This window comes from Ranitomeya variabilis, chromosome 1, assembly GCF_051348905.1.
Source record: "Ranitomeya variabilis isolate aRanVar5 chromosome 1, aRanVar5.hap1, whole genome shotgun sequence".
In the NCBI taxonomy this organism is placed as follows: Eukaryota; Metazoa; Chordata; class Amphibia; order Anura; family Dendrobatidae; genus Ranitomeya; species Ranitomeya variabilis.
The window spans coordinates 23459002-23480535 of NC_135232.1; positions in this window are offsets into that span (position 1 = coordinate 23459002).

Consider the following 21534-nt stretch of genomic DNA (forward strand, 5'->3'; position numbering starts at 1 on the left):
GGATGGTGTGGACCCTCGGCCTCCGATTTGGTGGGCGGGGACCCTCGGCCTCCGATTTGGTGGGCGGGGACCCTCGGCCTCCGATTTGGTGGGCGGGGCCCCTCGGCCTCCGATTTGGTGGGCGGGGCCCCTCGGCCTCCAATGTGGTGGGCGGGGCCCCTCGGCCTCCAATGTGGTCGGGGCCCCTCGGCCTCCGCTTTGGTGGGCGGGGCCGGGCCCCTCGGCCTCCGCTTTGGTGGGCGGGGCCGCTCGGCCTTCGATTTGGTGGGCGGGGCTCCTCGGCCTCCGATTTGGTTGGCGGGGCCCCTCGGCCTCCGATTTGGTTGGCGGGGCCCCTCGGCCTCCGATTTGGTGTGTGCTCTGCCTGGGGCCACTGTGCTCTGCCTGGGGCCCCATATGCTGCCTGGGGCCCCTGTGCTCTGCCTGGGGCCCCATATGCTGCCTGGGGCCCCTGTGCTCTGCCTGGGGCCCCTGTGCTCTGCCTGGGGCCCCATGTTCTGCCTGGGGCCCCTGTGCTCTGCCTGGGGCCACTGTGCTCTGCCTGGGGCCCCATGTTCTGCCTGGGGCCACTGTGCTCTGCCTGGGGCCCCATAAGCTGCCTGGGGCCACTGTGCTCTGCCTGGGGCCCCATATGCTGCCTGGGGCCCCTGTGCTCTGCCTGGGGCCCCATATGCTGCCTGGGGCCCCTGTGCTCTGCCTGGGGCCCCTGTGCTCTGCCTGGGGCCCCATGTTCTGCCTGGGGCCCCTGTGCTCTGCCTGGGGCCACTGTGCTCTGCCTGGGGCCCCATATGCTGCCTGGGGCTCCTGTGCTCTGCCTGGGGCCCCATATGTTGCCTGGGGCCCCTGTGCTCTGCCTGGGGCCCCTGTGCTCTGCCTGGGGCCCCATATGCTGCCTGGGGCCCCTGTGCTCTGCCTGGGGCCACTGTGCTCTGCCTGGGGCCCCATGTTCTGCCTGGGGCCCCTGTGCTCTGCCTGGGGCCACTGTGCTCTGCCTGGGGCCCCATATGCTGCCTGGGGCCCCTGTGCTCTGCCTGGGGCCTCATATGCTGCCTGGGGCCCCTGTGCTCTGCCTGGGGCCACTGTGCTCTGCCTGGGGCCCCATACGCTGCCTGGGGCCCCTGTGCTCTGCCTGGGACCACTGTGCTCTGCCTGGGGCCCCATATGCTGCCTGGGGCCCCTGTGCTCTGCCTGGGGCCACTGTGCTCTGCCTGGGGCCCCATATGCTGCCTGGGGCCCCTGTGCTCTGCCTGGGTGTAGGACACTGGTGACGTCACTTATCTCAGGACATTATCTCAGGACATTATCTCAGGACATTATCTCAGGACATTAGCTCTGGACAAAGCCACGGAAGTTGGCACAAATTGCAGGAAGTAGTATTCTAGGCAATTATATATTAGATGTATATAGCAACCACATAGTATATAGCACAGGCCACGTAGTATATAGGAGCCATGTAGTTTATAGCAAATACTACGTGGCCTGTGCTATATACTATGTGTCTGCTATATACATACATACATACATATTTTAGAATACCCAATGCGTTAATACAGGCCACGCAATATATAACAGTGGCCACGCAGTATATAACACAGGCCAAACAGTATATAACACAGCCTACGTACTATATAACACAGCCCACGTACTATATAACACAGCCCACATAGTATATAACACAGGAGACGCAGTATATAGCAGCCACGCAGTATATAACAGTATATAGCACAGCCCACGCAGTACAAAACAGCCAACATAGTATCTAACACTGGCCAGGTAGTATATAGCAGCCACACGGTATATAACACAGCCCACATAGTATTTAGCAGTGTGGGCACCATATCCCTGTTTAAAAAAATAATTAAAATAAAAAATAGTTATATACTCACCTGCCGGGATCCATCGAAGCTCTGGAGATGCGCGCACGGCTGCCGCCATCTTCCGTTCCCAGGATGCATTGCGAAATTACCCACATGACTTAGCGGTCTCGCGAGACCGCTAAGTCTTCTGGGTAATTTTGCGATGCATCTCTTTGAACAGAAGATGGCAGGAGCCGCGCGCGCCTCGGCGGACTACGGAGGGTGAGAATAGCAGGTTTTTTGTTTTTTTTATAATTTTTAACATTACATCTTTTTACTATTGATGCTGCATAGGCAGCATCAATAGTAAAAAGTTGGGGACACACAGGGTTAATAGCAGCGATAACGGAGTGCGTTACCGCTGGCATTAACCCTGTGTTAGTGGTGACCGGAGGGGAGTATGTGGTCGCCCGGCACTGACTGCAGGGGAGAAGGGAGGGACTAATCGGACTGTGCCCGTTGCTGATTGGTCGCGGCAGCCATGACAGGCAGCTGGCGAGACCAATCAGCGACGCGGGATTTCCGTTACGGAAGTTGAGGACAGAAAGACGGAGGTACCCCTTAGACAATTATATATATAGATGTATCAGTATAATAAAAATGAATTAAGCCACAGATAACTACAACCTTGGTCTGGTGTGAGGTGTGTAGCCTAATATGGTGAATTTACATGTTTTTCCATCACCTACAAGGTAAAGTAGGGATTGTAGAACGAGAAACAAAAATGGACAAAGTGATTTCTTATTACTCAAACAAATAAGGGGAACAATGAAGGGTTGTTCATTGTTCCCTAAAAATTAATTATTCTGGGATGGGGAAATGTGCAACGTCTCTCAATGGACCACCCATCCTAGAGCATGACTGTGCCTAAAAGTTGCATCCAGATGAGCAGAAAGGTAGATATTCATATCTGTAGACCAGTCATCACTGCATCAATGATAAAAGAGTGATATTGGATCCAGTTGGATGAACACATAGGTGGGCAGCGCTGCTGGAGTGAATTAATTCTTCAGAAATTATGAGGAGGAAAAGGCTTTTTATTTACAACGCGTTTCACTGCTGTGTCGGCGTCTTTTTCAAGTGAAGAAAAAAAAAACTGTGAAATTAAAATCCTAAATGGAAGTGAGGTGAATTGTTGCCTGTTATCCAGACTGCGACACAGAGGAATCGGAGGGGATTCACATGAATGGGAACAAGCTACTACACATCTTTGAGGTCAATGGTTACAAGATAATCACCTTCTAGGAGACAGAACAGCTCTGACTAAAGGTACCGTCACATTTAGCGACGCTGCAGCGATCTAGACAACGATGCCGATCGCTGCAGCGTCGCTGTGTGGTCGCTGGAGAGCTGTCACACAGACAGCTCTCCAGCGACCAACGATGCCGAAGTCCCCGGGTAACCAGGGTAAACATCGGGTTACTAAGCGCAGGGCCGCGCTTAGTAACCCGATGTTTACCCTGGTTACCAGTGTAAATGTAAAAAAAAACAAACACTACATACTTACATTCCGGTGTCTGTCGGGTCCCCCGGCGTTCTGCTTCCCTGCACTGTAAGCGCCGGCCCTAAAGCAGAGCGGTGACGTCACCGCTGTGCCCTGCTTTACGGCCAGCCGGCGCTGACACAGTGCAGGGAAGCAGAACGCCGGGGGACCCGACAGACACCGGAATGTAAGTATGTAGTGTTTGTTTTTTTTACATTTACACTGGTAACCAGGGTAAATATCGGGTTACTAAGCGCGGCCCTGCGCTTAGTAACCTGATGTTTACCCGGGTTACCAGTGAAGACATCGCTGAATCCGCGTCACACACGCCGACTCAGCGATGTCTGCGGGAGATCCAGCGACGAAATAAGGTGCTGGCCTTCTAGCTCCGACCAACAATGTCACAGCAGGATCCAGATCGCTGCTGCGTGTCAAACACAACGATATCGCTATCCAGGACGCTGCAACGTCACGGATCGCTAGCGATATCGTTGTTAAGTTGTTCAGTGTGAAGGTACCTTTAATCCACATGGAACTTCTCTTTCACAATGAATTGGTTGATAAAATGTAAATTGTTCTTCATTTGTTACAATGGTTTGGCACAAACGAAAAAGTCTGGAGTATACTCCTAAGACTCTCTAGTCAAGGAGGACCTTTTTCTAAGATGTTCATACTGACATCTGGAATAGCCCCCTGCAGGAGAAGCTGACATCTTTAGGGTTACGAAATATCTTTGAAGAGGAAGCTCTGAGGGTATGTGCACACGTCAGGATTTCTTGCAGAAATTTCCTGAAGAAAACCGGAAATTTTCTGCAAGAAATCCGCATATTTTTTTTTGCGTTTTTTTTAGCATTTTGCAAGCGAAATTAGCTTGCAGAATGCTAAAGTTATCCAAGCGATCTGTAGCATTGCTTGGAAAACTGACTGACAGGTTGGTCACACTTGTCAAACATAGTGTTTGACAAGTGTGACCAACTTTTTACTATAGATGCTGCCTATGCAGCATCAACAGTAAAAGATAGAATGTTTAAAAATAATAAAAAAAATGGTTATACTCACCTGCAGACAGCCGATCTCCTCAGCGGCGTCCGTTCCTATAGATGGTGTGTGTGTGCAGGACCTTCGATGATGTCGCGGTCACGTGAGCGGTCACATGAGCGGTCACGCGACCAATCACAAGACCGCGACGTCATCGCAGGTCCTTCACACACACCATCTATAGGAACGGAAGCGGCAGCATGCACCACTAAGAGGCGGGAAGACTCCGGGGACATCGAAGGTGAGTATATCACTATTTTTTATTTTAATTCTTTTTTTTTTACCAATTATATGGTGCCCAGTCCGTGGAGGAGAGTCTCCTCTCCTCCACCCTGGGTACCAACCGCACATAATCTGCTTACTTCCCGCATGGTGTGCACAGCCCCATGCGGAAAGTAAGCAGATCAATGCATTCCTAGGTGTGTGGAATCCCCGCAATTCCGCAAATTTAATGAACATGTTGCTTTTTTTTCCACAATGCGATTTTTTCGCGGAAAAAAATGCAACATTTGCACAAGAAATGCGGAATACACTGTAAATAATAGGACGCATATGTAAGCGTTTTTTTCGCGTTTTTATCACTTTTTATAGCGAAAAAACGCGAAAAAAAACGCGAAAAATACTGTGCACATGGCCTGAAAGCTCTATATGATAACCATCCTTTATGGAAGCTAGAATCCAAAAGTCCTTGTAGATAGGTAGAGTAGGGAGTAGGGATAAAAAAAAAGTACACCCAGCACAGAAGGTAGCTACAAAGATTAGATAGAAGACTGCTGAGCAGAAAAACAAATGCAGCAATAGCAGGAAGGAAAAAACACACAGGAGTCACCTATTGTACAGATGTAGGCAAATACCATTATACAAACAATGCGCCATCTTGAAAGAATTTATTTAACTTCCCGAGAAAGTTAAGATTAATTAACATTGAAAAGCCACTGATCTCAGGTTAGGTGTTACTCTGTTGTTGGGTGTCCCAGGTCCAGGGGTTCTTTCCCTGTCCCTAACGCTAGGGGATTCCCTAGTTCGCCCTGCTCCCCGGATTACTTCTGATTGTGATGACGCTGGGGCCACATACCTTGCCTTAGCTCCTGAATCCACCCTCAGACTGTACCCTTCCCCCACCCAGGTAAGAGGGGAGTAGTAGTGTATGGTAATACACTAACCAGGCGAACAAGGTAACACGAACAGGAAAAACGGAAAATACCAAACATACAAATATACACACATAACCAACATAGGTAAACCCCGAGGAGTGGAGGATGTAAACCAAATGAGGAGAAGGGGAATTATCACACATTCAAAACCAAGCAACAATCACAGATAAATCCACCAAATGCCTTCTCCAATAATCACCAACAGCCTCCAAGCCATGCAGCATAAGTTAATTCTGACAATGTGTGTTAGAAAGAACACAGATTATATAGGAGAGGAGAGTGACTAACAGTGCACAGCTGAGAGCATTAATGCAGGAAAGCCTCCAGGAGCTCTCAACTGAGCAGATCACCCCTGCACTGCCCAAAGAAATTTACACCATTTAATATGAAGGTGAAGTGATTCTAACCAGGGCAGGAGTAGGAGAAATCAGATGCCCCGGTCTTCTGGATCCTCTCTGTCGCGGTAAACCCATGACAGTTAGATTACACTTTTCTACACCATGATATCCCAGTGCTGGGAAGTTATCTAAATTCTTTCGACTACGGCTACATCTAGTACATGCAAACCAACCAGCAGGAAAATATATATATATATTTTTTCTTCCTATAACCATTGCTCGAGTAAAGCAGGCAGGCAGGACTTAACCCCTTTCCGACATCGGGCATAAAAGTACGCCGATGTCGTATTCCCTCCCGTTGATGTGGGTTCCGGCGGTGAGCCCTCATCTTTTCCGGCACATGTCAGCTGTTTTGAACAGCTGACATGTGCCGCTAACAGCTGCGGGAGGAATCACGATCCACCTGGTGGTCGGTGCTCATAGCAAGTGAGCAATTGTGCTACATACAGGCAGCGATCTGATCATGGCCTGTATGTAGCAGAGCCCATCAGGTTATGGCAGCTTCTAGTCTCCCATGGAGACTATTGAAGCATGCCAAAAGTTTCAAAAAAAGTTTTAAAAATATTTTAAAAAATTAAAAAATATATAAAAGTTTAAATCACCCCCCTTTTGCCCTATTCAGAATAAAACAATAAAAAAATCAAACGTACACATATTTGGTATCGTCGTGTTCAGAATCGCCCGATCTATCAATATAAAGAATTAACCCGATCGTTAAACGGCGTAACAAGAAAAAAAGTCAAAAGGTCAGAATGGTTTTTTTAGTCATCGCAACATTGCATTAAAATGCAATAACAGGCGATGAAAAGATCGTATCTGCACCAAAATGATATCTTTAAAAACAACAGCTTGGCACGCAAAAAATAATAAGCCCTCACCAACCCGAGATCACGAAAAATGGAGATGCTACAAGTATCAGAAAATGGTGCAATTTTATTTATTTATTTTTTAAACTTTGGAATTTTTTTTCACCACTTAGATAAAAAAAGAACCTAGACATGTTTGGTGTCTATGACCTCGTAATGACCGGGAGAATCATAATGGCAGGTGAGTTTTAGCATTTAGCGAACATAGTAAAAAAGCAAAACAATTGTGGAATTGCACTTTTTTGCAATTTCACCACACTTTGATAGTCAGACGGGAGATGAGAGTAGGGCTGTGGACGGAGATGGGGAGATGTTGGGGCGGTGAAGAACCATGGAGAGGACAGTACAGTGGAAACAGAGATGAAGAGAGGTAGGGTGATGCAGCAGTGTGAATAGGACAGGTAGGATGGTAGACAGATGAAGGGTGATACAGCACTGTGGAGAGGATGAGTAGAGTGATAGACAGAGATGGGGGTGATGCAGCCCTGTGGAGAGAACAGGTAGTATGGGAAACATAGATGAAGAAATGTGGCATGATGCATTAGTGTGGAGAGGACGGGTAAGTTGATAGACAGAAATAAGGAGGAGATGAAGGGCGGTAGAGCACTGCAGAAAGGACGTGTACTGTGGTAGACATAGATGTAGGGTGGTGCAGAACTGTGTGGAGGACCGGTAGGGTGGTGGACAGAGATTAGGAAATATAGGGTGATGAAGCAATGTGGTGAGGACAGATAGGATGGTAAACAAGGATGAAAAGTAAATGTAGGGCAGTGCAGCACTGTTTAGAGGACAAGTAGGGTGGTAGACAGACATGATGAGATGTAAGGTGGAGAGGACAGGTTGGGTGGTAGACCGAGATAAGGAGTTGATGTAGGGTGGTGCAGAACTGTGGAGAGGACAAATAGAGTGGTAGACAGAGGAGGGATGAGATGTAGGCCGCTGCAGCACTGTGGAGATGACGGGTAGGGTGCTAGACTGAGATGAGGAGGAGACTAGGGCGGTGTAGCACTGTGGAAAAGACAAGTAGATGTATTATTATTATTTATTTATATAGCACCATTGATTCCATGGTGCTGTACATGAGAAGAGGTTACATCAAAATACAAATATTATTTCCAGTAAACAAACTAACAATGACAGACTGATACAGAGGGGAGAGGACCCTGCCCTTGCTGGCTTACATTCTACAGGATTATGGGGAAGGAGACAGAAGGTCGGGGGTTGCAGTAGCTCCAATGGTGTTGAGGTGGCCATGTGGTCATTACAGGTTATAAGCTTTCTTGAAGAGGTAGGTTTTCAGGTTTCTTTTGAAAGTTCCAAATGTGGTGGATAACCGGACATGTTGGGGCACAGAATTCCAGAGGATGGGGGATATTTGGGAGAAGTCTTGGAGGCGATTCGGTGAGGAGCGAATAAGCGTGGAGGAGAGAAGGAGGTCTTGGGAGGACCGAAGATTACGTGAGGGAAGATATTGAGAGATTAGTTTGGAAAAATACGGAGGAGAAAGGTTATGGATGGCTTTGTAGGTCAGTGTTAGTAGTCTAAACTGGATACGCTGGGAAATTGGGAGCTAGTGAAGGGATTTGCAAAGAGTGGCAGCATGAGTGTAGAAAGGAGAGATATGAATTAGTCGGGCAGCAGAGTTAAGGATGGACTGGAGGGGTGCAAGAGTGTTAGAAGGTAGGCCACAGAGGAGGATGTTGCAGTGGTCGAGGCGGGAGATGATTAGGGCATGCACAAGCATTTTGGTAGAGTGAGGGTTAAGGAAAGGGCTGATTCTGGAAATATTTTTGAGCTGGAGGTGACAGGAGGTAGCGAGAACTTGGATGTGCGGTTTGAAGGACAGGGCAGAGTCTAGGGTTACTCCGAGGCAGCGGATTTTGGGGAAAGTGTGATTTCATTTATTTTGATAGGTAGATCAGGTAGGGAAGATATGCGAGATGGAGGAAAGATAATTAGTTCAGATTTGTCCACGTTGAGCTTGAGGAAGCAAGAGGAGAAGGAGGATGTGGCTGATAGACACTCTGGGATTCTGGAGAGCAGAGAGGTGACATCAGGGCCAGAGAAGTAGATCTGGGTGTCATCAGCATATTGATGGTACTGGAAGCCATAGGACTCTGTGAGTTGTCCCAGGTCAAGTGTATAGATTGAGAAGAGTAAGGGTCCTAGGACAGAGCCTTGAGAGACACCAACAGAGAGGGGGCAAGATATGGAGGTAGTATGGGAGTAGGAAACACTAAACGTGCGGTTGGTAAGATATGAGGAGATCCAAGATAGGGCAAGGAAGAGAGGATCTGTAGTAGAAGGCAGTGGTCAACTGTCGAAGGCAGAGGACAGGTCTAGAAGGAGGAGTATAGAGAATTGTTTGTTAGCTTTGGCTGTAAGTAAGTCGTTAGTAATATTGGTCAGGGCAGTCTCAGTGGAATGGTGGGGACGGAAGCCAGATTGTAGGTTGTCGAAGAGAGAGTTAGATGCAAAGTGAGAGGAAAGTTCAGCATGGAGTGCTGCTCAAGGAGTCTGGAATCAAACAGGAGCAAAGATATGGGGCATAGAATTCGAGTCAAGGGATTGCTTTTTGAGGATAGGTGTGATTGTGGTATGTTTGAAAGCAGGGGGGAAGGTACCAGAAGTTAGTGATAGGTTGAAGAGATGGGTTAGGGAGGGATGGGATAAATGTGGTGGTGAGGTTGGGGAGGAGGTGGGAAGTTATGGGGTTAGGGCATTGGTCTGGTATACAAAGGGGTTGTGGTGGTTTGTCAACAAAGACTTGCCTTGTTTGGTCTATCTTACTTTTGAAGTGCTTGGCAAAGTCCTTGGGAGAGATTAGGGAACTCGGAGTGGGCAGTGGTGGGCTGAGGAGGGAGTTAAAAGTGTTAAACAACTGTTTGGGGTTGTGGGATAAAGAAAATAGGAGGGATGTAAAATAGGCCTTTTTAGAATATTATTATTATTTAGAAGAGGTGATAGCTGATTTGAATGCGAGTGTTTGTTTGAGTGCAGTGGAATCATCTTGCGAATGCGTTTTCTTCCAATGCCTTTCTGCAATTTTGGATACTTGCCAAAGCTTTTTAGTGATGTTATTGTGCCAGGGTTGTCTATTGATTCGTCGCACTCTGCTATGAATGACAGGGGCAACCAAATCGATGGCTGATGCGAGAGTGGCATTGTAGAAAGCAGTGGCAGTGTCTGTGTCGTGGAGTGAGGATATGGGTGCTAGTGGTAGGATAGAATCAGAGAACGTGTGGGTGTCACGGTGTGCGAGGTTTCTGCGGGTGTGTGCATGTTGTTGGACATGGGTGACAGGTGAGGAGGACAGGAATGAGAAAGTGAGTAGATGGTGGTCAGAGAGAGAGGGGAGGTTGTAAAGTTAGATAGGGAGCAGAGACGGGTGAAGACCAGGTCTAATGTATGTCCATCTGTGTGAGTGGCTGAGGAGGACCACTGAGTAAGTCCAAACGATGAAGTAAGGGACAGGAGTTTGGAGGCTGCTGACTGGTGGGTGTCAATGGGGATGTTGAAGTCACCCATGATGATGGCGGGAATGTCAGCAGACAGAAAATGAAGGAGCCAGGTGGAGAATTGGTCAATAAAGTCAGTGGTCAGGCCCGGAGGTCAGTATATGACGGCCATTTGGAGGTTGTAGGGGGAGTAGATGCAGACAGAGTGGACTTCAAAAGAGGGGAGATGTAGTGTAGATGTAGGGTAGTGCAGCACTGTTGAGAGGATGGTTAGGGTAGTAGACAGATGAAGAGGAGATGTAGGGCAATACAGCACTGTGGAGATGATGGGTAGGGTGATAGACAGATGAGGAGATGTAGGATGGTGCAGCACTGTGGAGAGGACAGGTTGGGTGGTAGACAGAGATGAGGAAGAGAAGTAGGGTGGAGCAGCACTATCTAGAGGTCGAGTAGTGTGGTAGACAGAGATGAGGAGCTTTATCTTTCAATAATATATATTTTTTAATATATAATACTCACTATATAAGTGAGTTAAATAAAGAAAACAATAAATAAATAAAACTGGCAATTTGCAAGATTAATTTCCCATTACATGGCCTATAAGTCTCCCTATGTCAGCTTGCACTCTACAAGGAGAGATGTTACCCCTTAGATATTATGTAGGATGACATGCATTATCCCTTTTGTAAAGGCCCCACCTCTGCTTCTTAGCACCTCAATAGCGTCTGATCCAGTGACATCCTTCACAGTCTGAATAGAATTGAAGCTAGAAAGGATATGTGTAATTTTGAAGCCAGAAAGGGAAATGCCCACAGGGCATCTTTTCAGAATTTGTGGAGTCCTATGCCCAAGAATGTTTACCCCAATTAAAGACAATCACACAGACACTGGATTCCTCTACCATGTCTACATGCTCTACTGACAAAGTTGACCTTACTTTTTTTTTTTTTTATTCTGCTCATTTTTTGTGTCAAACAATTCTCCTTTAAAGACATTATTATAGACCTGATGTAGACACTTTCAAAGTGTGATTCCACCATAGCGTCTGCATCCCCTGCTGAGAGTGTCAGGACACACATCCAAAGTCACACCTTCTCCCTCATGTCAGCTTATACTCACATTCTCTGTTAAGCTAACAAAAAGTTTTGAAAGTGTATTGAACGATAAGTTTCATTACAAAAAGGGATGTCATCATTGAAATCATCCACAGTAACCAGTTGGGTTTCATGCCGCATAAATCCACGGCTATTAATTTGAGAAGGCTTTTCTTAAATATGCAATTGAGTTCTAAAGTTATCGGTTCACGGGCGGTTCCTTTCTTTGGATGCTGTCAAAGCATTCGACACTTAAGAATTTTCTGTGGATGGTTCTCGACAGGATGGGATTTGGGCCCAACTTTCTCACGATTATCAAAATGCTAGAATAAGAGTTAATGGAAGTTTGATGGAAAGGTTGGCACTGGGCAAAAAGGGACAAAACAGACGGGGCCTAGCTATTCCCAATGCTTGGATTTATTATCATTAATGGGCTATACGTTTCCTCGCTCTGACATGCAAGGCTTGGCTTGTCACTCTCCACAAGGAGAAACGTTACAACTTAGATCCCCACCTTAGATCCCAGTCCAGAGCCTCTCATCTAGCCAAATCAGATCTCACACTTTGCACTGATGAGAGGCAACAGTCCAAAACATCGTTCCTGTAAATTGGCTTTTATCCCAATTGATTTTGCAAGGCTTATAAAAGAGTCGATATTGACTTTTAGGATTGCTGTTTCCTATAGGTGTCTCTAGAGTTCTAGTCCTCTTCCTCTCTGAAGAGACAATTTGCATATTTAATTTCCCATAGGAGTATGCATGGCTTAATCTTAAGTGCGTTAGATGTGCTTTACCAGATGTTTTTTTGGCTGCTGCAAGATTGCAATCAAATGTAATAAAAGGCGATCAAAACATTGTATCTGCTCCAAAATGGTGAAAATGGTATCAGTAAAAAAGTCAGCTCAGGGCACACAAAAAAAAAGCCAGGACACAGCCCAATATCTTGAAAAATGAAAACGTTACGTGTCTCGGAAAATAGCAACAAAAGCTTTTTAAAAAAATGTACTTATAAATTTCTGATTTTTTTTTCACCATTTAAAAAAAACAAAAAAAACAAAGACAAAGTATAAATGTTTGGTATCTGCGTACTCTTACCGACCTGGAGAATCATATTTCCAGGTCAGTTTTATCATATAGAGGACCTAGTAAATTAAAAAATAAATAAATAAACAATTGTTGATGGTGTCATTCAAAACTACAACTTATCACATTAAAAAACAAGCCCTGATACAGCCATGTGGATGCAAAAAAAAAATATATGTCTGTTGGAGGAAAGGAAGATAAAAAATGAAAAATAAAAATACTATTGAAAAAATCAGCTGGAGGTGAAGTTATTGTGCAGCATCACTTTTCAGGACCAAATACAAACATTCAATATATCAGACTTTGAATTTTTCAACATTTTGCAAGATCGGAAATATTACTATAAAAATTTTAAGTTTCCCCTCACACTTCCTAAGGCCTGTTTCACACGTCAGTGGCTCCGGTACGTGTGGTGACAGTTTCCTAACGTACCGGAGTCACACGTAGACACATTAAAATCAATGTGTCTCTGCACATGTCAGTGATTTTTCGCGGACTGTGTGTCCGTGTGCAAAACATGGAGACATGTCCGTTTTTCTCCGGCAGCACGGTCCGCAAAGCGTCCCGCACACGGAGAACAGTGTGCACTCTCCTCCGTGTGCACGTACCGCCGCAGGAGAAACAGCACTACAGTAAGCGCTGTCCCCCCTGCGTGTGGTGCTGAAGCCGGCATTCATTCCTTCTCCCCATCAGCATTCGCTGGAGAGAAGGAATGAAAAATCAAGTTTTTTTTTTTTTTTTTAATGTGTTTAAAATAAAGTTCATGGTCACCTCCCGCCTCCCACCCCCTGTGCACCCGCCCGCTTGCATTAAAATACTCACCCAGCTCCTGCGATGCTTCCTCTCAGCGCCGGCAGCTTGTCCTGTGTGAGCGGTCACGTGGTGCTGCTCATTACAGGGATGAATATGCGGCTCCACCTCCCATAGGGAGTATTTTAAAGCAAGCGGGCGGGCGCACAGGGGGTGGGAGGCGGGAGGTGACCACGAACTTTATTTTAAACACAAAAAAAACCCACCTTGATTTTTCATTCCTTCTCTCCAGCGAACGCTGCTGGGGAGAAGGAATGAATGCCGGCTTCAGCACCACACGCAGGGGGGACAGCGCTTAACTCTAGCGCTGTCTCCTGCACTGTCCGTGTGGTCCTCAGTCGGCACACAGCTGCCGCACATGTGCCACACTGATGTGCCACATGAGCACATGGACACACGGATAACTCCGGTACCAATTTTTCCGGTACCAGAATTATCTGGACATGTGAGACTGGCCTTAGGAAGTGTTGGATTTCTTAAACAACCCTTCTAACAATAATAAATGGAGGACAAGTGATCTTTATGCATCCTTTAATTAAAAATGTAAAGTGCTGTGAAATATGCTGGCGCTATAGAAATAAAATTATTATTATTATTATTATTATTATTAACAAGGACATTAAATTCATAAGGAAAGCACATATCTTGAATTGGGAAAAAGATTTTACCAATCATTTTGAGACAGGTAGTTGGGTCAAAGCATTTAAGATAACTTATTCCTGTACTTCTTGTGCCCTGCTATGTGCAACAAAAATGCTCATCTGCTATGAGTGCCGGCTGCGGAGCAATGAGAACCACAGAGGGCAAATAACCCTCATTTTGCCCCATTCAAAATAACATAAATAAAATAAAAAAACTACACATATTTGGTATTGTCGTGTTCAGATCTATGAAAATATAAAATTAATTAATTTAATCGGTAAATGGTGTAACGAGAAGAAAAATCAAAATGTCAGAATTACTTTTTTGGGGGGTCAGCGCAACATTGCATTAAAATGCAATAACAGGCGATCAAAACATTGGATCTACACAAAAATGCTATCAATGAAAATGTCACCTCGGCACACAAAAAATAAGCCATCGCCCAGCCCCAGGTCCCGAAAAATGGAGATGCTATGGGTCTCAGAAAATTGTGACTACAATGATGCCTGATGAACTGACCTGTAGTGCACTCAGAAGCCTGAAATGTGACTTTTTTTTTTCTTTTCAATTATCTATTAAAAAGGGATCAGCCATGGAGGATTCTCAATTTTTAGATCTTTCGGATACCTTAACCTTGCTTAATCATGGAGACCTGAGAAAAGACAAAAGCTCAAAACTAGCCAACCCTGAGATATAGAGGAGACAAGAAATGATGGGAGTAGAGTAGAGGTGAGGAAGTCTGGGAAATGCAAATTGATAAGAAAGCTCCCAGTCACTGACAAAAGGACTGATAACACACAGTTCACACCTTCCCACCCAGCAGACTGACTCCAGAGCTCTGAACTCCTAAAGGACCCCATGCACATTAGAATAAAGTCTCTTCCTACAGACAATGTCAGGAAAAATAAGCTGCAGCCAGATGGACTTCATCCACGGCTTCCCATAGAAAACACATGAACACTAAAGGACTATTACAATGAGTCAAATTGGCAATCAAGTGGTATCTGACTATTGGCGGCCCGTATAAACAGGCCTGCAAACATCTAACATATGAGCAAAGCGCTTGTTCATTAGGTGCTCTGATTTTTCAGCAGGCTTAAAAATCAAACAGGAGAAGAGCCGCCATTACGGACGATATTCACATTACAGACTGTTCCGGGTCTGAAGAACTTTCCTCGTCCGGTGTATATAGGTCCGTAAACTGCTGTTCCACTTATACATGGCGGATTGACGGTCATTTATCATATGATCAAGAGTTTTCTACCCGAAACGAGTAAGCATTATGGGTTTCCTTTTTTTTTCTTACTATGTGCACGTTCTCCCAACTTTCATATCCTATATGAGTAATGGATAAGTTTTAATTACTTTCATTTGGTGCTGGAGAACATCCCATTTTGGGCCAATGAGAGCACTATAAAAAAGGGACAAGTGACACAAAAAAGTGCACAAGGATGCAGCCCTCTCCAACAGGAGAAAGGCCCCCAATAAATCATTCCTGACCCTCCAGACCAGAAGGCCACAGCAAGAGTCAGGGATTAGTGGCCTCCCATAGCAGAAGCCATTCTTGCTGCCTTGCCAGTGGAAATAAGATCTGGTCGCCTCCGACAGAGGAAAGCCTTGGGTTTGCAGGGGGGAGCGAAACCTGAATGCTGCACAGTCCCCCCAAGACTGACACAAGGACACACTGTGAAAGGGTGATACACAATTATAACAAAGTCCTTGTGTGGATCCAGCACTGTGGCACATTGTTCTCACAGCCCTGTCAAAAAGAAATCTATCATACCCAAAGTTACACACAATAAACTTTTTTTTCCCACTGATTTCAATTGAAAATTTTTTGGTTTTGCCTGATCTAAAGAATGATGCAATTGTAAAGACAACTCCTATAATACTACAGTTCCATCCCAGTGTGCATTGTCCAGTGGGATACTGACCACACCTGAAGCGCAGGGTCCGACACTGCCCACAAGCAGCTGTTACTCGCCGTTTTCATTGCGCTTTATTCCAGTCACTTAGGGTACATTCCCACGGTCAGTAAACACTACGGGACGGACGCTGCGTACATCAGCAGCGTCCAGATGTTAAAGCATAGTGGATGGGATTTCAAGAAATCCCATGTCCACTATGCGTCCAGAGACGCCGGCTGCTTCCCTGCGAAGACGGACATGTAGCACATCTTTCCAGACTGCAGCATGTCTATTTATCTTGCAGGGACGCGAGTCTCCACAAGATAAATGTCACCCGTACAATGTATTGGGATGAGGTGATTCCGCATGGTTCAGTGAACACGTGGAATAACCTGCGTTCAAAAGCTGGCAGCGCTTTGGATGCAGCGGACATGTGCTGTGTCCAAAGTGCTGCTGATTACCGACAGTGGGCACACACCCTTACGAGTTTTACCATTTCTCTACTAGTCATTTGTACAAGAAACCCACGATTTATTGCTTCTAAAATCTGCAACTCATCATGAAACTTGTTCAAAGACTTAATTAATATGAAAAGATTTTCAGTGTGGAAATAGGGAACAATATAAAACTTGGCCTTAAACACAACATGCCCTACCTGTCGAGGTTGTCACCAAGTTTGTCAGATAATTAGGACACGGTGCTATAAAACTGTAGCTTTTACTTGAGCTCCTATGATTGGGGTGTTTCCTATACACCTTATGGAGAAAAGTATTGGGAAGATCATCTTAATCACTCAATTGTTTTCTCATTCAGTCCCATTGGTACAAGGGTTTAACACCCGGCCCCTCGCCATTGAGTCTAACGTGTGACATAACAAGATGTTTACAACAAGCCCATGATACCAGTGCGGTCCTGTAGTAGGAACCTCAAGTCCATCTATGACATTTCTTCCCCCATCATCTATGAGTGATATTATTGAGAAATGTAAGGAACCGCAAGAACTCACCACGAAGTGGAGACCCTGTAATGTTACAGAGCGGGGGGACCTAGTGCTGAGGAGCAGAAAAGTCACCAATGCTCTGCAGACCCCATAACTGCAGAGTCCACACCTCCTCTGGTATAACATCAGCACAAACACTGCGCGCCCTCCGGAAGCTTCATGGCCGAGCAGCTGCATGCAGCCATACATCCCCAAGGACAATGCCGAGCGTCGGATGGAGTGGTGTAAAGCCGCCACCACTGGACTCTGGAGGAGACGTGTTCTGTGCAGTGACGGATCGCACTTCTGTATCTGCGTCTGATGGAGGAGTCTGGGTTTGGTGATTCTAGGAGAACGTTACCCCCTGACTGCATTGTGCCCACTGTACCGATGATGGTGGAGGAGGATGATGCTATGGACTTGTCATCAGGCCTCGGCCCCTTAGTTCCAGTGAAGGGAATTCTTAATCTTCAGCGCAAGACATTGTGGACAATTGTATCTTCAGCTTTGTGGGAGCAGTTTTGGGAAGACCCTAATCTGTACAGACATGGGGAGAAGAACACGGGCGGCCGCACAGAGCCCGGACCACAGCCCAAACCAGCACCTATAATGGAGATTGTGTGTCCGGCCTCCTCCCATTATAAATAATGATAAATAATTAGTAATCATATAATACAATACTCACACTTCCAGGGTCCCCTTACTGACCTCAGTATCCTGGGCTACATTGATGTTGTTTCCACATGGATCTCCATCTCAGTTGGATGAAAAGGGGACTATGACTGTTTGGCATTTAAAAATAGGCACTTTTGTTGAGGAGAGCCATAAGATCAAATACTTAATTAACCTCAACACATAAGGTAATTGAGGGAAGCAACCTATAACATGTATTGTTTAACCTTACATAAGTTTTCCTCAGACAAAGTAAGACACTTAAGATGGCTGCCATCTCCTCTACCAGAGCCATGTGCTCTGGTATCCAAGATGAACAATGAAGACACTGAAGATGGCCACCATTTCCTGTATCTGCATGCCGTGCGGTCTGGTATCCACAGTGACGCCCACCTTGATGACCTCATGGATCCACCCACAGTGACGCCCACCTTGATGACCTCACGGACCAACCCACCTTGATGACCTAATGGATCCGCCCATGGACTTGCTCATGCCCAACCCACTAACCAATGGAATACATCCGATCACTCCCATTTTAGAGCTAACCGAGCCCCCTTACAGGAGATATATAACATTGTGTTTGACTAATAAATCCCTTCTTGGAGCTGAGCCACACATTGATCAAGGAGAGTTACAGCTGACTGTGTCTGGTGTATTTCTTTAGTGCACATGATCAATATCCATTAGGCCAGGAGTAGGCAACTAGAGAATTGAACATTTATATTAATTGTTCAACCCTAATATTTGGCCGCCCAACCTGGGGCCAGCAGAGGAGAGCCCTGAACCCTGAAAACCGACGAGTGGAACGGCTGGATGCACTGAGTACCCCGAACCTGGAGACTGATCAACTCCTTAACAGAACACGGTAAGTCTGCTGATTTTTTATAATCTGTAGTCTTTACCTGTGTCCTTCGGGGTATCCTGTGCAGATTGCCTGACCGTGTCCGGTTTTCTTGGTATCTGTAAGACGGCAGAAAGGGTATCTCCGCTGCTGGTCATTTAATTGCAAGAACCGTCACATGTTTTAGTTGCCTACTGCCTGTTACATGTTGTGAAGAGGGGAGATGACTGATAGTAAAGAAGAGAAGTATTGTGTAAGGACAGTCAAAGCAGGTTTCTAAGAAAGAAAAAAAAAAAAAAAAAAAAGCAAGTGTTTACAGAGGGCTAGAGGCAAGTGATAAAACAGGAAAAACGGGTTTTTACACTGGTAGTTAGGAGAAGCATTGTGTTTGGAACAGGACAGGTTTCTAGGAAGGAATAAGCAAGTGTTTACAGAAAGAAAAGCATGTGGTAGGACGGGAAAAACAAGTTTGTTTTTTTTTAGGGAAGGAAAGCAAGCAAGTGTAGAAAAATAACTTTTGTCTGTGGTATACGGTTGTCGCCTGTGATAAGATTTTCAGTTCTGTACAAGAGAGACTAGGACCTGGAGTAATTGACTCGGCCTAGGGGGGCCCGGTAAATCTTGGAGCAATCGGCTCAGTTCGGGCATAATAAATTGTGTAGCGGCTCATTGAAACTTGGAGCAATTGGCTCAGTTTGGGCCAATTAAATTTATAGTTTTTCTTTTTTTGCCCCGTGACATCGAGTGAGTTGACTCTGCACGGGGACCGGTAAGTTAGGGAGCAATTTGACAAAGTAGGGAATAATTGGTTTGTAAAGTACGGAGCACGGAAGTCAGACAGGGACCACGTGACAAGAAACAATAGGAACTGAGTACTGCAGACTCAGTTCCCTTTAGAATCTCAGGTTTGAGTCATCTCCCCCGTCTTATTGTTTGTTTGGTGTTTGTTATCTTGATAGATATATATATACTGTATATCTATAGAAAGATGGAGAAATTAATGCAGTTCTGCCGTATGGGCACTAAGCCAAATTCAGATGGCAAGTTAGACTCATGCACATTAGTAGCGACTCGTGAAGGGAAGAGTCATATTAAGCAATGTAAAAAGCTTATGAAGTTGTGTGGAATGCCAGAAGGGGGAAGGTTGCAGCCCCTGGAGTGGAAGCTTGTCTTGAAAGAAAGAAAAGGTATCCTAGAAGATAATGGATTGTTGTCTATTGCTAGGGCAGGAGAAAGAGTCTCTGAAAGTCTATATAAAATAAATAAATAAATAAAAATTGGAAATTGGGTAGAAGAGAAAAGGAATAGAAAGAATAGAGTTTTGACTTATGTGTATTACAAAATATATCCTGTGAGCGGCCACCACCGTATAATGGTGGCCCAGAGCAATGTGTTAAATGTAATAGCAGCCAAAATGGTGGCCCAGAGCCATGTGGTAAATGTAATGGCGGCCATTTTGTTAATGGCGAATGTGTTAAATGTGATAGCAGCCAAAATGGTGGCCCAGAGCCATGTGGTAAATGTAATGGTGGCCATTTTGTTAATGGCGAATGTGTTAAATGTGATAGCAGCCAAAATGGTGGCCCAGAGCCATGTGCTAAATGTGACGGCGGCCATTTTATTGGTGGTAAATATAATTCTGACGGCGGCCATCTTGTTGGTGGTAAATATAATTCTGACGGCAGCCATTTTGTTGGTGGTAAATATAATTCTGACGGCAGCCATTTTGTTGGTGGTAAATATAATTCTGACGGCAGCCATTTTGTTGGTGGTAAATATAATTCTGACGGCGGCCATCTTGTTGGTGGTAAATATAATTCTGACGGCAGCCATTTTGTTGGTGGTAAATATAATTCTGACGGCGGCCATCTTGTTGGTGGTAAATATAATTCTGACGGCAGCCATTTTGTTGGTGGTAAATATAATTCTGACGGCGGCCATTTTGTTGGTGGTAAATATAATTCTGACAGCGGCCATGTTGTGGATGGCGAATGTGCTGGTTCTGGTGGTGAACATCTCAGACTAAGGCTACACACCACTTCGCTAAATCCTTGTTACCCAGTAATGACCACTGATGGCCAATACTATATTCCTTCAGGAAATAAAAAGGCTTTACCCATGTTTCCTATCTCAGTGTTTCCAATGGGGCACCAACCCTTTCCCCTGTCACTCCTGTTGTGAATCCAGCAGTCCTCCCACCTGGATCGTCCCCAGCACCTACCCTTTCTACTGTCACTTCCACTGCCAATTTAGCCGCACACCCACATGAGATGCTCCAAGCAACGGCCTCTCCTCCCAATGCTTCCACAACAGCACTCTCACGCAGCCTACATAACCCTATGCCCAGTACCTCACAGGCTGTCTCGCAGCCAAGCGCACACCTGTATGGGACGGTGGCGACTGTATCAAGGGGGGGCTCAATGTGGGAGGGGGATACCAATAGCACAGGAAGCACAAAGGGGAGGGAATGTTGGCAACCTATTTTTGAAAAAGAACTTCCTGAGGGACCCTTGTTAGTGGTGGGAAAGGGTGACATAACAACATTGGAGACAGACGCTATTGTTAATGCTGCCAATTCTCGGTTAGAGCACAATGGAGGTGTAGCTAGAGCTATAGTGGAAGCGGGAGGGGCGACTATTCAAGCTGACAGTCAAATCATTGTTGAGTCACGTGGTCAGATAGCTGTTGGGGACATAGCGGTGACTAAAGCTGGCAATCTTCCATGTAGAATGATCATACATACTGTGACCCCTACTTATGACCCTATTCATCCAGACGTCAGTACTCAACAACTTCATGCAGCAATAACTCGCATTAATGAGGACAGGACTGTTAAAGCTTTTAAGACTACCTGCGTCACCTGGAGCCCATACCATGATACTGGAGCTGCCCAAATAGAGCCCCTCATTCCAGGACTGTTACCTCCTCCTGCTCCTCATAAACAAGGGACTACATCTGCACTCCCGGTGCCATCTCTACTCCCGCCTCAGGTGCCACCGCCAACAGTGCCAATGCTCATGTCTGAGGAGCCCACCATCTATGTCAAGTTTACACCCCAGCAAGCTGCTACTCTGTTGAACCAAGTTCTAGATCCAGAAAAACAGCCGATGCCTTTCTACAGGAGCATGACGAGACATGGGACTCTGGTGTTGAGTTCTGCCAAGAACGTAAGACAAGGGCCTCGGATGAGTTGGCTGACCTATCAATTATTATTGTTGCCAAAGGTTTCCAGATGCCTCAAAGCTGATGCA